The sequence below is a fragment of the Hevea brasiliensis genome, chromosome 1, assembly GCF_030052815.1.
Source record: "Hevea brasiliensis isolate MT/VB/25A 57/8 chromosome 1, ASM3005281v1, whole genome shotgun sequence".
Classification (NCBI taxonomy): Eukaryota; Viridiplantae; Streptophyta; class Magnoliopsida; order Malpighiales; family Euphorbiaceae; genus Hevea; species Hevea brasiliensis.
The window spans coordinates 120,958,162-120,975,045 of record NC_079493.1 but is presented as its reverse complement, the minus strand read 5'-3'; the positions used below and the strand labels follow the sequence as shown (position 1 = coordinate 120,975,045).

The following is a 16,884-nucleotide window of genomic DNA, read 5'->3' as shown; positions in this document are numbered from 1 at the left end:
TTATCTTGCTCTTGTTCAACTTCTAGGAGCTTTTTTTTTTTAAATATGCTGGAACAATTTTAGTCTGTCTTGAATTCTGTTTTCTTGAAGTACAATTGGATGGCTATTCCTTTGGTTTTTCATTGCTTCTCATTGCTTTTGCTGCCCCTTTATGCATACTTGTCAATACATTGTATATATTTACATACCTCTGTAGGTGTTTTCAAGTTTTTCCTTGATATATCATTATGCTGCAACTTTTCAATATACTGCACAGGCTGTGAAACTCCTTATGCAAATGTTCTGCATAGCCTGTGTAGTCCCTTATGCAACTCATGCAATACTGCACAGCTTATGCACTCTCCTTATGCACCTGTTTTGTAAAGCATTTATTCTGCATAACTTGTGCAGCTTTCTTATGCATCACCATCATCTTTTGAATTCACATTTTAGATGCTAAAACACTGCTCTATACCAGGTAACTCTTTCTTTTTGCTTTTAAATTTAACTATTCCTGGTTATTCCTCTTTGCTTTGAGTTTTCATGCTGCACTGCCTTAGACATTGAGGACAATGTCTAATTTTGAGTTTGGGGGTGTGCATTTTGATTTTTGCTACATTTTTCACATTTTGAGTATAGGAACATCTCATCCCATTCCATTTATATATATATTGTAAATATTTTAAATACACATCCATACATACATACACATAACACATTCACATACACATTATACATCACTTAGAAATTATACACATTGCACACAAATAGCCATCTTGTAACCTTCCCTTTATTACAACTAACTCTTGTAAACCCCATTGAGTCTTTGTATTCAAATTTTTCTTGAAATCCTTACTGCTACCTAGCCAATGAACTAAACACTCCAACCCTTTTCATGAGAATAATTATTTATAATATTAGGTACACTTTATATTCATAAAAAAAAGAAAAAAAAAAGAAAAAAAGAGAAAAATATATAATAATGAAAGGGAGAAGAAATGCTTGTCATCTTATAAAAGCGCTAGTATATGTGCTTTTCACTATTGTCATTCAAATTGAAAGAAATCCACCCAAAGTAATTAAAGGAAATGAGTTTGGGGGTGGCATTTTTAGGGACAATCATCAAGAGAAAATACAAGATATAAGTTTAAAGTATCAAAGTGTCACTCCATTTTATGTATTTTGTAAAATATGCTAGCACTTGCAAAAAATTCTCATTGTGTATCTCTCTCCTCTTTATATATATATATATATATATATATAAGTGTACCTTATGTTTTCAAGATTGAAAATATTCTCATACTCTGAATCCCTTTTACCCTTTTCCTTCTTAACCTTATTTTGAACCTTATAGCCTCATTACATTCCTAAAAAGACCTTTGATCTCTTGATAATACTTACTACATTAGTGGAAATAGGAGTAGGGAATTTGCCTATAGGATTGGAAATTAATTCATTCACTCATTAAATTCCATCATTCTATATAGAGACACTTTGGCTATTGATTATTCTAGAATTCCTTTTGAGCATGACTCTCTCTTTTGATTCGTTGGTTTGGGAATTTTGGATGATAATTGACTTGATGGATAAGCGGTGAAAGCTTGGATAAGCATTAAATTCTTTGCATCTTGAAGGATGGGTATATGGATTGTTGGTATGGCTAAAGGTATGTTAAGTTACTTTAACAGGTGATTTTCGTAGCTCTTTGGACAAGGCACCCCTAAAAAATTGCATTATATTTTAAAGTTTGCTTGAGGACAAGCAAAGATTTGAGTTTGGGGGTATTTGATATATGCATTTTGCATAGTCATTTAGATTTAATTTCATGGCCATTTTATTTATTTGTTAGTCACTTTTAGCTAATTTTATTAGTTATTTAGATAGTTTTTCATGATTGTCAATTTTTGGATTAATTTGTAATTTTACTTTATTTTGTAGGAAAAATAGTGTTTTTGAGGGACTAAAAAAGAAATTTTTTCAATGAGTAGTGATTTCTACAGCCAAAGATATAAAAAACAAGTTTGAAAGTTGAAGTATGAAGTGGCCAAATTGTGCATAACTTGTCGCAAAAGTTGTGCAGTTCTGCATAGGGAGAAGAAGCAATTTTTTCATTATGGCCGAAATCTGCATAAGTCACTACATGACTTATGCAGACTTACTCATTGCTTATGCAGCTTCACACAGAGGGCCCAAAACCTGCCAAAAACTGCATAAGGGCTTGCATAACTTATGCAGTCCACTTATGCAGTTTCATAGAGTCTTCATAATGAGCTGGCAGAAGATTTCCTCATATAAACTACACCTCAAACACACTATTTTAGGGCTACTTGTCAGAAAAAGATATAAATATGTCCTTATCTAATTTTAGAAAAGAGGGAGGAGGGGACAAAAAGAGCAGCAGCAGGGGAAGAGTCAGAAAACAGAGCAAAAACGTCACCTCTCCATTTCTAACCCAGATTTGGAGTTTTATTCTTTTCTTCCCTATTTTCTACCTTTCTTGTATTGGGTTTCTTAGTTCTTAGCTTAGATTTAAGATTTATTTCCATGTTTACTTAGAATTTATTGTAAATATTATGGATAGTGAGTAGTTTTCATTAGATTCTGGAGTTGGGATATAATATTTGAGATATTTTATGGATTTTGATTGGATAATCCATATTTTGTAGTTTTAATGAAGTTTTATTCATTTCTTGTGTGCTCAATGACATGCTTAGTGTAGGATCCCATTAAGTATTGTTCTTAATCCATGGTTGAAGCACCGAAAGGAGAAAACCTTGTGATAGATAATCAAGAAATTAGACTTAATTAACTTAGATCTAGAAATAGACTAAGGATTAAGAGGATTTACAGATTAATTAAGGAACTTAATGAGTCTTGATTAATTTTTACTTCACGAAAGTAGGATTAGATTGATTAAGGCACTCTTTGTCCCACTCAAAAGAGTATTCAAAGGATTTAAGAATTAATCTCTTTAAAACCCGTAAATTCCATAATATTGGATAATCAATTCAAAAATCCCAAAATAGCTTGAATATGAACTCCCAAACTCCGGAATCACCCTTTTATTATTGTTAATTTCTAATTGAATTTAATTGCTTGCCCTTTTAAATCTTGCCATATTTCAATTTGCTTATTTTAATTTGACGCAAATTTAGTTAAATCATTATATTGTTGAATAGATTATTAATTTTTCACATATAGATTTCACACTTCAATATCTATCAATTTATTGCTTTAATTTCAAAAATAGTTCAAATTAGTCAATTTTTAAATAAAAAATTCGATCATTACCACAACTCCTCGTGGGAACGATATCTTTTCTATATTACCTATATGACCCGTGCACTTGCAGTTGGGCCACATCAATAACGGATAAAACACCACTTTTAAGGGAATATACTAGTGAAATTTTTTATTTTTTAAAAAAATTAACTAAGCTTTTTATTACAGTTATACAGATCTAGAATATGGTGATATTCACAGAGTATCATAAAAATCAGATACTTATTCTTTTGGTGTTACTTTTAGAATTGATTACAAAAAGAAAACCTTTAGATAAAAAAGGTGACACCATTATTAATTGGGTATGGCACTGACTCACATTTATATTTTTTTAAAAGATATTAATTTCATAATAAATTATTAGTTTTATACCCACAGTTATAGACTTTATTTAAATAGAAATTTCAAATATTTAATTTTTTATAAAAAAATAATAATGAAAAATGCTCCATCTCAATAAAAAATACTTTAATTAATTTAAATAAATTAATTAGACATATATAAAAATATATCAATTTATTAATAATTTAACATATTTCTTTAATTTTATTTATATTTTTATGTATACTATTGATAATTTATTGGTTTAGATCCTTCAGAATATATAGAGCCTTTACATTAATCATATGCAGGAAAAGAAATAATTGTAATGATAGTAAATGATTAAAGTTTTATTTTGATAAAAAAAATATTAACAAATACTTTTACTTATCAACATTCAGGCTAAGGATTGAATTGGACAAGCATTGGATAATAATGAATATAACGATCTTGTTGATTCCAGACTGCAAGAATATAATTGAGGAGGAAATGATAAGAATGATTTGTTGCGTTGCAGCTTCGGTATATAAAGCTTCACATTTTCGAGCAATAATGAAACAGGTGAATATCTAATTATTATATATAAACATAGGAAGAGGGATGATTAGCTTTGTTAAAAATGACTTTTATTTTTTAAATTAATTATAATTATATTTTTATTATTAAAATTAATTTAAATATTTGAATAAATTTAAAATTTTTAATTATATTTAATTTTAATTAAATATAAAATATTATATCAAGTAATTATCTAAAATAAAAAATTAATAAATGAAAAATAAAAAATACAATTAATATATAATCCATTTATGTTTACATATAATTTATCTTTATATAATCTTCTGTAATACATATAAATGTACAAATGAGGAGTGAATTTCTAAACTAATTAAAATACTCTTATAAATTTATATTATATACAAAAATTAATTAATAAAAATTAAAATTTTAGTTTTAATTTTATTATAACTTGGAAGATGAATAGTGTCATAATTAAAATTTTAACATGACTAGGATTATATAAATATAATTTAATTAGAAACAATGAAAACTAAGGCTTCATTTATTTAATTTAGAAAAAAATGACTAATTATCCATAAAAGGCTATGCACAAATTATGACAAGTTTTAATTATTTTATATATTAATAACTAATAGTCTAATTAGAATATTATTGCCTAACCTTTTTCTGAATTTTAAAATTGTATTAAAAGATTATAAATAGTGAAATTATTAAAGTTTAAAAATATTAATAAAATTTTAGTAAAATTTCTAATCAGGAATTTAATAGGAGAGGAAATGTAAATGCCAATTTTTTTTTTTATCTAATTCATAAAATTTTTATTTTATTAAGTTAAATAAAATCAATGTCCAAAAAGCATCCAAATAAAAGAAGAAATCAAAATTTCATATTTTATAAGAATTTTAAATTATAATTATAAATTTTTAATTTAATACAGATTTCATTATAGATAAGAAATTATTTTAATGAAAATATAGAAACATAGAAAGAGAGACAAAAGAGGAAGAAGGAGAAAGAAATGAAGATACTGTAAGAGAATAGAGGGGTGAGAGAGACATAGAAGAGAGTGAAAGACAGAAAAAGAATAGAAAAATATGATATTTATATTATTTTATTTTTTATAACAATGCCAGGTCAACATGTTAATAAAAAGTTTAACAAAAATAAGTTAAAAAATATTTTATTATACATAAAATAATGTTTAGGTATTTTTATATTAATTAAAAAAATTAATGGACAATATTATTATAAGGGCTAAAATTGTAAGACAATAAGTAAAATTTACACAAAAAATTATAAATTCATTTAATTCCCTAATACAAGTGAAAATAGCATAAATTGTGATTGCATCACATTAATATATGAATTTGATTATCTCATTTTGATTATCAATTTGTTGTGATATTAATAGTATTATTTCACTTATTTTTATTATATGTCATCCATGAACATATATTTCAATAAAATTACAATAAAAATATCCTAGTTAAATTATTTATGCTAAATATATTGATATGCATGAAAGTTAAATTTAAATTAATATTCATATAATATAAAATTGTTAAAGAAAAATGAAATTATCATTTTTTATAAATTTACTGTAGATATGAAAAATACTTCTAATAATAATAAAATAATAGATACGAAAATATTTCAAATATTTATATATTATACTGCATTAACTAAATTTTAATATTAATTATTAAAAATTTAATATATATATATATATATATATATATGTGTGTGTGTGTGTGTTTACAAACATAATGTATACATTTTTTATAATTTTTTTTAAATTATAGATGATATTAAAAATCTTATTAAATTTGTTCACAAATATATGATTGATTAAGTGTATACAAGTATTTATTTTATTTTTTTACTAAATAAAAAAAAATCAAAATTTTTATATCAATTATAAATTTTAACTATAATTTTTTAGTTTTATCAATTTAATCATAAATTTTTCATATTATTTTTAATTTTAAAAATAAATTTAATTAAAAATAATTAAACTCATCAATTAACAAATTATTTAAATCTTTTCATTTATATCTTACCAGTTTTAACTAATATATTTAATTTTATTAACTTGTCTAATAATTTTAATATTTTAATTAATTTTAACAAACTTCCTATTGAAAAAAAAAATATAATAATTGAATAACTATTATCTTATTTTTTTTCTCTCTCTTTTTATTATACTTTTATTTCACATCTTTCTTATTATTTTATCTGAAATTTAAGGTGTAAGACATATAAAAAAATTCAAATGTTTAAACATTAAATATTAATAAATAATATAACTAAAATAAATTTAATTATAATTTCCAAAACAATAATGTTTTTATTTGATTTATTTGAGAATAATATCTAACATGATAAAAAATTAAAATAATTGACTAATATTAATATCGTTAAAAAATATTTAAATTATTTTTATTAATTAAATTATTTAATTAAGCTAATTACTAAAATTAAAATTGATATGAAAGTTTGGAATTAAATTAATAAAATTAAAAAAGTTTTACTAAAATTTGATAAACTCATTTTATATAGGTATTTTAGGGTAATTTTGTATTCATTTTGCCCTTTTTACTTTGATAATTTTATGCTTTTAGTGCATATTTTAGTTAATTTGTTAATTTTAGTTTTATTATATTTGATTTTTGGAATTTTAATGTTTTTGATAGGTTTTAATAAGGTTTAAAGGCAAAAAGGTTCATATAGAAGAAATTCAAAGTATTTGGAAGCTTAAAGTAGTGTGAAAAATGAAGAAAATTTATCTAAGGAAAAAGACCAGCTGAGATTTTCAAGCGTTTCAACATGCCCTGTGTTGAAGGTCGTGTGGAGATAAGAGTCAGCCGGCAGGAATCCACACGATGCATGTAGATTCAACACTGGATCGTGTAAGCAGAGATTTTGGAACAAAGCACACCGAAAGTTTCAGGGACTTCAACATGCCCCGTGTAGCTGGTCGTGCAGAATCTAAAGGCTCCTCCTCCGAATTAACATGAGGCAAGTTGAAAATAACTTAAATCAATATGAGGCATGTGTGATGACGCTGGCAGATTTGCTAACGTGGAAAAATTTTCTCTTTTCAAACCTTTTACACCTTTTGTCTTGATCCCTTTAGAGACTATTTTTAGGGCAAACCTTGAGGGGATATATAAGCATCATATTCTCATTTTTACCATAAGGAGAAAGGGAGAGAAAAATCAAAGAAAGAGAGAAAGAGGGAATCACGCCATTTTCTGGAGGAAGGACACCTGCAGAGTGATATTTCCAGCTTTCATTTTCAGAGATTTAGATTCTTTTCTTTTGGGTTCTTTTATTTTTAGTCTTATTTTCATATTTTCTTGCTCTATTTCATATCTTATACTTGTAAATACAAGCATGAGTGAGCAGATACTAAGATTTCGGAGTTGGGTACAATGATTTAAGTTTTATTTATGGATTTGGACTGGATTAAGATAGATTTTAATATATATAAGTCTTGATTCTTATCTTGTATGCTTATTTACATATCCATTGTTGGTACCTTTGAGTTTTGTTCTTAATCTTAGACTGAAGAACCGAAAGGTAAAAATCTATGATAGATAATCAAGATAATGAACTTAATCACTTAGTGTTAGAAATAAACTAGTGGGTTAAGAGAAATTTCAAGTTGATTAAAGTGCTTAAAGGGTTTTGGTTAATTAAACATCGCATGAGAATGGGATTTAGTTTCCTTTAAAACACTCTTTAGTTTGCTTGAAAGAGAAATTAAAGGAAATCAGAATCAACTTCCTTCAAACTTGTATTTTTCTTAATCTTAGTTTTGCCCATCCAAATCCCAATGAAATCTACTTCATGAACCTCAACTCTGGAATCAATTTTGTCATTAATTAATTAAATCTTTAATTGCTTGCTATTTTTTTTTAGAAAATTAATATAGTACTTAGAAATTTAATTGGTCATTTTATTATAATTTCCTTACTTTTCCAATTAAATTTGCTGCATCTCTTACTCTACTTTTTGGTACACAATATTGATAGCCCAAATAATCGTTACTTTTATAGTTTGGTACTCAAACAATAAATCTCTATGGGACGATATCTTTTATTTACTACTTGAACAATCCGTATACTTGTGGAGTACGCATCAAGTTTTTGGTGCCGTTGTCGGGGATTTAATTTTGTTTGATATTAGACAATTGATTGTTTGGTTAATTTGGGCATTTTATTTTTTATTTTAATTTCTTTTCTTTATCATTTTACTTTGAGATTTTCTTGTTTGGTTTTTCAGGTACATATCTCTTACATGAGAAGAGCAAAAAGTGCAGAAATTGATTTAATTTTTGATCCTGAGATTGAAAAGACAGCTAAAGCTTTGAGAGTAGAGTCTAAAAGAAGAAAAGCTGAACTCAAAATTCAAAGATAGCAAGAGCAACAAGTGATAGAAGCTATGGCAAACAACAATAATAAATCAATTAAGGATCATGCTTTTCCTAGTTTTGAAGATTTTAGACCAAGTATTACAAGGCCTAGAGTGGAAGCAAACAACTTTGAGTTGAAGCCCTCACTTTGCCAAATGGTTCAATAATCATAGTTTGGGGGAGGTCCTACTGAGAGTCCACATGTGCACCTTGCACATTTTCTTGAGAATAGTGACATGCTGAAGATAAATGGAGTGTCAAATGATGCCATCCAGTTGAGATTATTTCCTTTTTCTTTGAAGGATCGTGCTAGGGAGTGGTTGCATTCATTACCTCTGAGTTCAATAACTACTTGAGATGAGTTGTCACAAGCTTTCTTGGCTCAATACTTTCCTCCTAGCAAAACTACAAAATTGAGAAATAAATTAACTTCTTTCAGACCAAGGGATGATGAGAGTCTCTATGAAGGATGGGAGAGATATAAGGATCTTCAAAAGAGATGTCCACATCATGGAATCCCTAAATGGATGCTAGCTCAACATTTCTACAATGGTGTTTCTCTAGCAATTAGAATTATAATTGATGCATCTTCAGGAGGTGATCTTATGGAGAAGTCAGAAGATGAAGCTTATTTAGCATTGGATAAAATTGCATACAACAATTATCAATGGAGCTGTGAAAGAAATGAAATGAAGAAGCCATTAGCTGGTGTATATGAGTTAGATGCCATGAGTATGTTCAATGCCAAATTTGATGCCTTAATGAGAAAAATGGATAAGTTAAGCATGAAGGTTGATTCTTCAATTGGAGGATCTAGTCATACAGAAGATATTGGTGTAGGAAATATGCATTGTATCAATGATTTTCCTTCCTATGGGCAAGAGTTTGGAAATGAGCAAGTTGATTTTGTTGGGAATTATAATTAGAAGCCAATTGGTAATCCTTTTCGGCTACATATAATCCAGCATAGAGAAATCACCCTAACTTTTCTTGTGGAGGTCGACAAGGACAGCAGCAGTAAAATTATCAACAACCTCCTAATTTTCAGCAACAACAACAGAATTTTCAGCAAAACAGAGTACCACTTGGATTTCTACCACAAAGGAATCCAAATCCACCTGTTCCACAACCACCAGTTCAGTCTTCGGACCAAGATTCAATTTTGAAATCTATGATGGAGAATTTCTTAACTGCTTAACAAAAACAAGGAGAAATGATTCAACAATTAACTTCAAGAATGGATCAGCTTGCCACTCATAACAGGATGTTGGAAAACCAAATAGCTCAACAAGCAAGTTCTTCTAGCAAAGCACAAGGAAAATTTCCAAGTCAGCTAGAGAATCCTAGAGAACATTGCAAGGCAGTGATCCTAAGGAGTGGGAAAATTGTGGGAGATGAAAAGAAAGATAAGGTAGAAGAGGAAAAGAATAAAGAAGATGAAGATAAGAATGAATCTACTTCAAATCATGATGAAGTTAATGAGGAAGCAAACAAAAAGAAGGAAGTTGGAAAAGAAAAAGAGGAAAAGTATATGCCTCCACCACCATACAAGCCACCATTGCTATATCCTCAGAGGTTTCAGAAAGCAAAGCTAGATAAGCAGTTTGGGAACTTTTTGGAAGTTTTGAAGAAGTTATACATTAACATTCCATTTACAGATGCAATTTCTCAAATGCCCTCATAATCTAAGTTTCTGAAAGAAATTTTGTAAAAAAAAAAGGAGATTAGAAGATTATGAAACTGTGGCATTAACAGAGGAGTGTAGTGCTCTCTTACAGAATAAGCTTCCCTCTAAGTTGAAGGATCCAAGAAGTTTATCTATTCCTTGTCACATTGGAGACACAAGTATTGAAAAGGCATTGTGTGATCTTGGAGCTAGTGGAAGTTTGATGCCACTCTCTATTTGTGAAAAGTTAAAGGTAGGAGAATTGAAGCCCACCACCATTTCTTTGCAATTGGCTGATAGATCTATCAAATATCCAGTAGAAATTTTGGAGAATGTGCCATTGAAGGTTGGAAAATTTTTCACTACTGTGGATTTTGTGGTTCTTGAAATGGAAGAGGATATTCACATACCTATCATATTAGGAAGGTCATTTTTAGCCATAGCAGCGGCTATAATTGATGTGAAGAATAGTAGATTGATATTAAAAGTTGGACAAGAGGAGGTGGAATTTAATTTGAATCAAACTTTGAAGAAACATCATGAAGTTGACCCTTGTTTAAGAGTAGATGTTATTGATGAGATTGTGGAAGAAGAATTTAGGAAAAGATATCTTGAGGACCCTTTGGAGAATTGTTTGGTACATAGTAAATCAACAAAGGATGAAAATCCTGAATTGCAACTTTTCCTCAAATTTTGGAGGCTACTTGATGGGCGTATCCGCAAGTATACGGGTCGTCTCAAGTAATAGAGTGATGAATCAAGTATCGGTCCCACGAGGATTTGTCATTTGAGTACCAAACCATAAATGAAATGATTATTTGAGCTAATGATTGACAAATAATTGGTAAATATAAATGAGCAAAGTAAATTGATTAATCTAATTGGTATGGGTAAAGAGCAAGCAAATAAATTCCAAATCTAGTTTGCAATTAAACTAAATTAATAACGGGTAATTTAAATCAAAGTCTAATTATGTTAAAAGTGATTCCAGAGTTGGGGGTTTATACATAAATTAATTGAGATTTATCCTGGGTATTCCAATTTTTAGGGAAAAATAGAGTTTGAAGGTGATTGATTCTAAATTCCTTTAATATCTTTTTCAAGAAAACCAAAGTGTGTTCTAAAATAACCAAACCTACTTTCGTATGTTATTTGATTACTTTACAACCCATTAAGTTTTGTAACCAATCATTAATTCCTCTTAAAATCCTAGTTTATTTCTAAATCTAGGTAATTTTAAGTTCCAATCCTTGATTATCTATCAATGACTTTTACTTTTCGGTCCTTCAATCAAAGATTAACACAATAGTACCAATATTGGGTAAGTAAATCAAGCACACAAGGAAAGAATCAAAACTCATATTTATATAAAATATGGAAATAACCAGTCCAAATCCACAAATTAATCTAAAACATATTTCCCTAACTCTGAAATCCAAAGAGTTTACTCACTCATGTTGGTATTTACAAGGAAGATTGATGGAAAAGTAAACAAAAACATGATAAGAGGACTAAAAATAGAAAAATCCAGGTAGAAGAACCCAAAACTCTGATTTCTGAAGCTCCAAAAGATGGTTGCAGCAGCTCCTCCCTCAGAAAAATGGCGTCCTCCTCTCTCTATTTATAATTTTTTTTCTTTTCTTTATTTCTTCCCGTTTCCTTGTATGGCAAAAACTAGAAAATAATGAATTTATATGGTCCCAAAAAGTTGCCCTAAAAGTGAATAAGAGCCAAGGAATGGGTAGGAAATGAGGTGTAGAAATGTCCAAGTCAGCAGAGTCATTCAAGTTTTGGGCAGTCTGCTTAGGGTACTGCTTACCCTACCCTAAGTAGCTTCTTCAGTAAATTTCGGCCTGTGGTTGCACTGTCTGCATAGGGTTAAGCAGACCCTCAACAAATCTCAGCAAACTTGGAGTAAAATGGACATTTCTGCTCATGTTTGACTTTCAGATTGACTTGTGCTGCACCTTAAGCACTGTCACTTACCCTAAGCAGGATCTTAAGCAATTCTAGGTAGGTTTTGGAGTAAAAGCTTGAATATGTAAGATTTAAGCCGTGCTTGACTTTTAGCTTGAACAGGCTTCAGGTTAAGCTTATATGACATACCCTAAGCAACATCATAAGCAAAGTCTCAAACAAATTTTGGCTAACTTGCTCTTTTAAGGCTTGGATTTCTTCAACTTTCCTCCATACTTAAAGAACTCCAAATTTCTTCAAATTACTTCCTAATGCACTCATTGATCTTCGATTTGCCACAAAAACCTATTAAAAATAACAAAATTACAAAAATCAAATATAAAGTATCTAAAGTTAACAAATAAGCTAAAATAAAGCTAAAAACATAAAATATACTAAAATATAAGGGCAAAATGGATGCAAAACTACCCTAAAATGCCTATATGAAATGAGTGCAACACTACTCAAGAAGTTGCAGGAGAGCAAGTTTTGCAAGTTGAAGAATTGAAACATGAAGTTGCACAACCACCTTTGCTAGATGAGAAGGAAGCACCATAGGTAGATCTCAAACCACTTCCATCTACATTAAGGTATGCTTTTCTTAGACCTAATTCAACTTATCCTGTTATTATTAGTGTAAGTTTGAGTGATGTACAAGTTGAAAAATTGTTGAGAGAGTTAAGAGCACATAGGAAAGTCATTGGTTGCACCATTGATGATATCAAGGGTGTGACACCCCTTACCCGTCTACAGTATAGCCGAGCAAGATATGCCACTCAGTGTGCTGGAGTACCAATTCATATTTATATTACAATTTATCCCTTTTAATTCATTTATTTACAATTTTTGATAAATCTAAATTTTTTCGCAATTTTTATAGAAAATCTGGCAGAGTGCCGGCTATAAATTGGAAAAACAGTTCTTCTGAACCTGTTTAAAAGACACTTCCAATATAATTTTCAAATCCAGAACTCCATTATACACACATCTCAACTCAATCTCAAAATCTCAATACTATTTTCAAAATTTTTCTGTTCACATCATCAATTCAAGCACATTCATGAATATTTCTCAACATTTCATTTTTCAACATAATATACAGAAAATTTCAATAACATGAAATTTTATATCTTTACATTATCACATAAGTTCAAGAGTTTGTAATTACAATCAAAACTAATACAAAATGCAAAATACAAAATGCCACCCATAGTCCTAATGTCCTACCAAGTGCACTGCAGATGTGAGGTGACTCTGGACTCGATGATGCGACTCTCAAAGTTCACCCGGATCGATGTCTCTTGGGCTCCCACTATGTCTCGATACTGCGCGTGGCAAAAGTGACGTGCTAAGCTATTCTGCTTAGTGGTGACAATATAAAATAAAATAAAATAACTAAAATAATATAAACATGCAGAATGTATGTTTACATTTTTGGTAGACTTAATTTCTGGTATTTATTGCAGTATAATTTGATTAAAAATTTATAAGATTCATTATCATCGCCCGAGTAACCCATACTAGTCGACTGGACTGGATAAACGGGCAACCTGGCACTGGGTACTAAGTACCTCAGACCATCACACCATCGGTCACATTGTGTCTCCCGGTGTGCAACAGAACAACTAATAAGCTGTAATAATTATCATGGATAAAACCCGAGCATAACAACTCAAATAATGTAGCCAAAGGCTATTATGTCACAGAATGGCACGTGAGGCCATAAAACACAGAATGGCATGAAGCCATAAAACACAGAATGGCATGAAGCCATATGCAGTACTGCTAACAGAACCCTATTGGCATGCCAACCTATCCAAACCAATCTTGCTAGGTGTACTAGGGCATGTTACACTCTTAATTTATACAATTCTTGAAATTTAAGTTTAGGTTTTACTATTCATTTCATTAGTCAACTAAAATGTTGACTTTTGCATAGACAATAGGTACATTGGTTTTAATACTCCCAACATACCACATTTTTCATTCTAAAATTGTTGGTATTGGTTGCCAATACCATTTCTAAGCTTAATGTTAATTGTTCAAAATTTTCAGATTTCAAGCTTTGTGTTTACTGTTCCATTAATCATTTTTGCAGTAGGAATTTGGCAAAGTGGTCAACATGAAAGTTGTTCCTTATTTTGTCTTATTATATTTTTTTTTTTGAATCACTCCATTTGGAGTTTTGTAGCTCAAGTTATGGCCCAAAAACCACAACTGGCCGGATTACAAATTTTCCAGATTTTCTGGATTGACCAAATCTATAGTATTTTGAGTAGTGACTGCAGGTCACTTTTTGAATATGTTATGATCATAATTTGAGTTAGTTTTCTTCATGAAAGTTGTAGGTCTATATCTCAGCTTATTGCTAGTAAAATTTCAGGTCAATTGGATCTTTCTACACTGAGTTATGACCAAATGACTAAATGCTATTCATTTGGTCATTTTACCTAGGCAGGTTGTAGGTCACCCGGATTAGGGCAATCTTTAGGTCAACTTGGTTTGGTTTTCTGGGCATGGTTTCTTCACCAAAGTTGTGTCATTATGTGTCTAGTTTCATGTCCAATTAGCCTTGCACCAATTGAACCTCTACAACTCCAGTTATTGCTGCCCAAACCTGCTGGACTCATGCCTAGTCCTGCAAGTCACCATGGGCAGCCATACTAACCTCAATTCCCGCAATACAAACCACTTCATTTCTTGTTTACACATAACCAAATGGTCACTAATTGACTGTTAAAACTTACTTTTACCATTACATGCTCAAAGTCTCCATTTCATGCTCAAACCCTAGCTCAACCATCCCAAAACTTACATTCACTTACCTTTCACTATCCTAAACAATAGATTAATGTTAAGGGCAGCCACAATACCATTTTAATTCTAAGAATTCTTCAAAACCCTACCAAGTTCAAGGCTGCTGGAATTTTAAGCAAGACATACACATGATGTTTACTAAATTTTCTTGTAAATTTGTATCAAATACCACTCCTTCAACATGAATTGAAAGATAAAAATCAAGTTTAGTCACTAACCTCTAATGGAGCTAATCCAAAGCTTGCAAGAACTCTTCCTTTCGATTTCTTTTTGCTCCCAAAAGCTTCACTATGAGGAAAGAATAAGATTTTGTGTTGAAAACTTAGGATTTAGTGGGTGAAAAACTATGGAAATCAAGCTTTGGGAAGCTTGACAATGGTGGGCATGGGGGAGGGGTGGGATGGCAAGAAGAAGAGATAAGAGCTTTTTGATTTTTTTTCTTTTCTTTTCTGCCCATTAAGTCTTTTTAAACAAATTAGTGCCATGTGTCAACATTTGATTGGGTGGGAGAATAATAATGACATCATAATGATGTCATAATCCTCATTTCTCTCATTTTTTATCCTTTTCTTGTCTATTTAATTTCAATTAAATTTTTAACAATATTTATTCACATTTTATGTCATATAAATTATTTATTTAACTGGACAAGTTGGCCAAAAATCATCTCTGAAGACGAAATGACCAAAATGCCCTTCGTTTGGCTTAACAGACCAAAATTGTCTATACCGATTGATTAAATTTTCCTAGTGTTTTCTTAACATTCTATTACCATGGGAACCCCAATAATCCTTTCCTGAGGTCCCAAAAATTATTTCATGAAGTTTTCCCCGGGTCTAGGGTTGCTAACGGCCTTCACCGTCACTTCCCTTTCAGGTTACTCATGCTTGGGGTTCTGGCTCTTTTAATCTTAGTGTATTTCATTCCTATAAATTTTTCTTGATTTTTATGAGCATTATTCGGTTTATTTATAACTCCTCACTCTAGTCTATTTATAATTTCAAACATTCTAGCTGCCGGGACTGACATTGGTTACCGAAACAATAGACTGTACGGACTAGCTAAAGTGAGGATGTTACAACTTTTTCCCTCTAATAAAAATTTCGTCCTCGAAATTTATCTGATGAAAATAGTTGAGGAAATTGTTACCTCATCGTCTCTTCACTTTCCCAAGTTGCCTCTTCAATATTGTGGTGCCTCCAAAGCACTTTCACCAATGGAATTTGTTTATTTCTCAGTTCCTTCACTTCCTGAGCTAGGATCCGTATAGGCTCTTCTGTATATGTCAAGTCTGGTTGGATTTCAATCTCTTCCATGGAGATGACATGTGAAGGGTTTGAGCGATATCTTCTTAGCATAGAAACATGGAATACATTATGGATTTTATCCAGTTCTGGTGGTAAAGCTAGCCGATAGGCCACTAGTCCCACACGTTTAATGACTTCATATCGGCCAATGAACCTAGGGCTTAACTTACCCTTTCTTCCAAACTGCAGTACTTTCTTCCATGGTGAGACTTTGAGAAACACTTTGTCGCCAACTGCATACTCTACCTCTTTTCTCTTAAAGTTGGCATAGGATTTTTGTCTGTCTGAGGCAACCTTTAAATTGGCTTTAATTCGTTTTACCTTTTCCTCAGTTTGTTTCACCAGGTCTGGTCCTACCAGCTTATCTTCACCCAATTCAGTCCAACATACTGGGGTTCTACACTTTCTCCCATACAGTGCTTCATATGGGGCCATTTGAATGCTAGCTTGGTAGCTATTATTATATGCAAATTCTGCCAGTGGGAGATATCTATCCCAACTCCTCTCAAACTCAATGACACAACTCCTCAGCATATCCTCCAGGATCTATTATATAATTCACATTGTTACTATCATTTCAATTTGTAAATTGTGAAAATTCAATTAGGTTCTAGGTT

General features: G+C 30.4%; 1 long non-coding RNA gene and 1 other non-coding gene across 2 annotated transcripts in view; one reads left to right on the top strand and one right to left on the bottom strand.

Moving 5' to 3' along the window:
- Window positions 1–4,069: 4,069 nt before the first annotated feature.
- Window positions 4,070–16,884, top strand: part of LOC131181448 (uncharacterized) — a 30,434-nt gene continuing 17,619 nt past the window's right edge. The window contains exon 1 of the long non-coding RNA XR_009149952.1: window positions 4,070–4,143. This is a non-coding gene — a long non-coding RNA (uncharacterized LOC131181448). The remainder of the gene's footprint in view (window positions 4,144–16,884) is intronic.
- On the bottom strand, window positions 8,932–9,038 carry LOC131170239 (small nucleolar RNA R71). The gene has a single exon (XR_009141146.1). It is a non-coding gene; the product is annotated as a small nucleolar RNA R71 (small nucleolar RNA).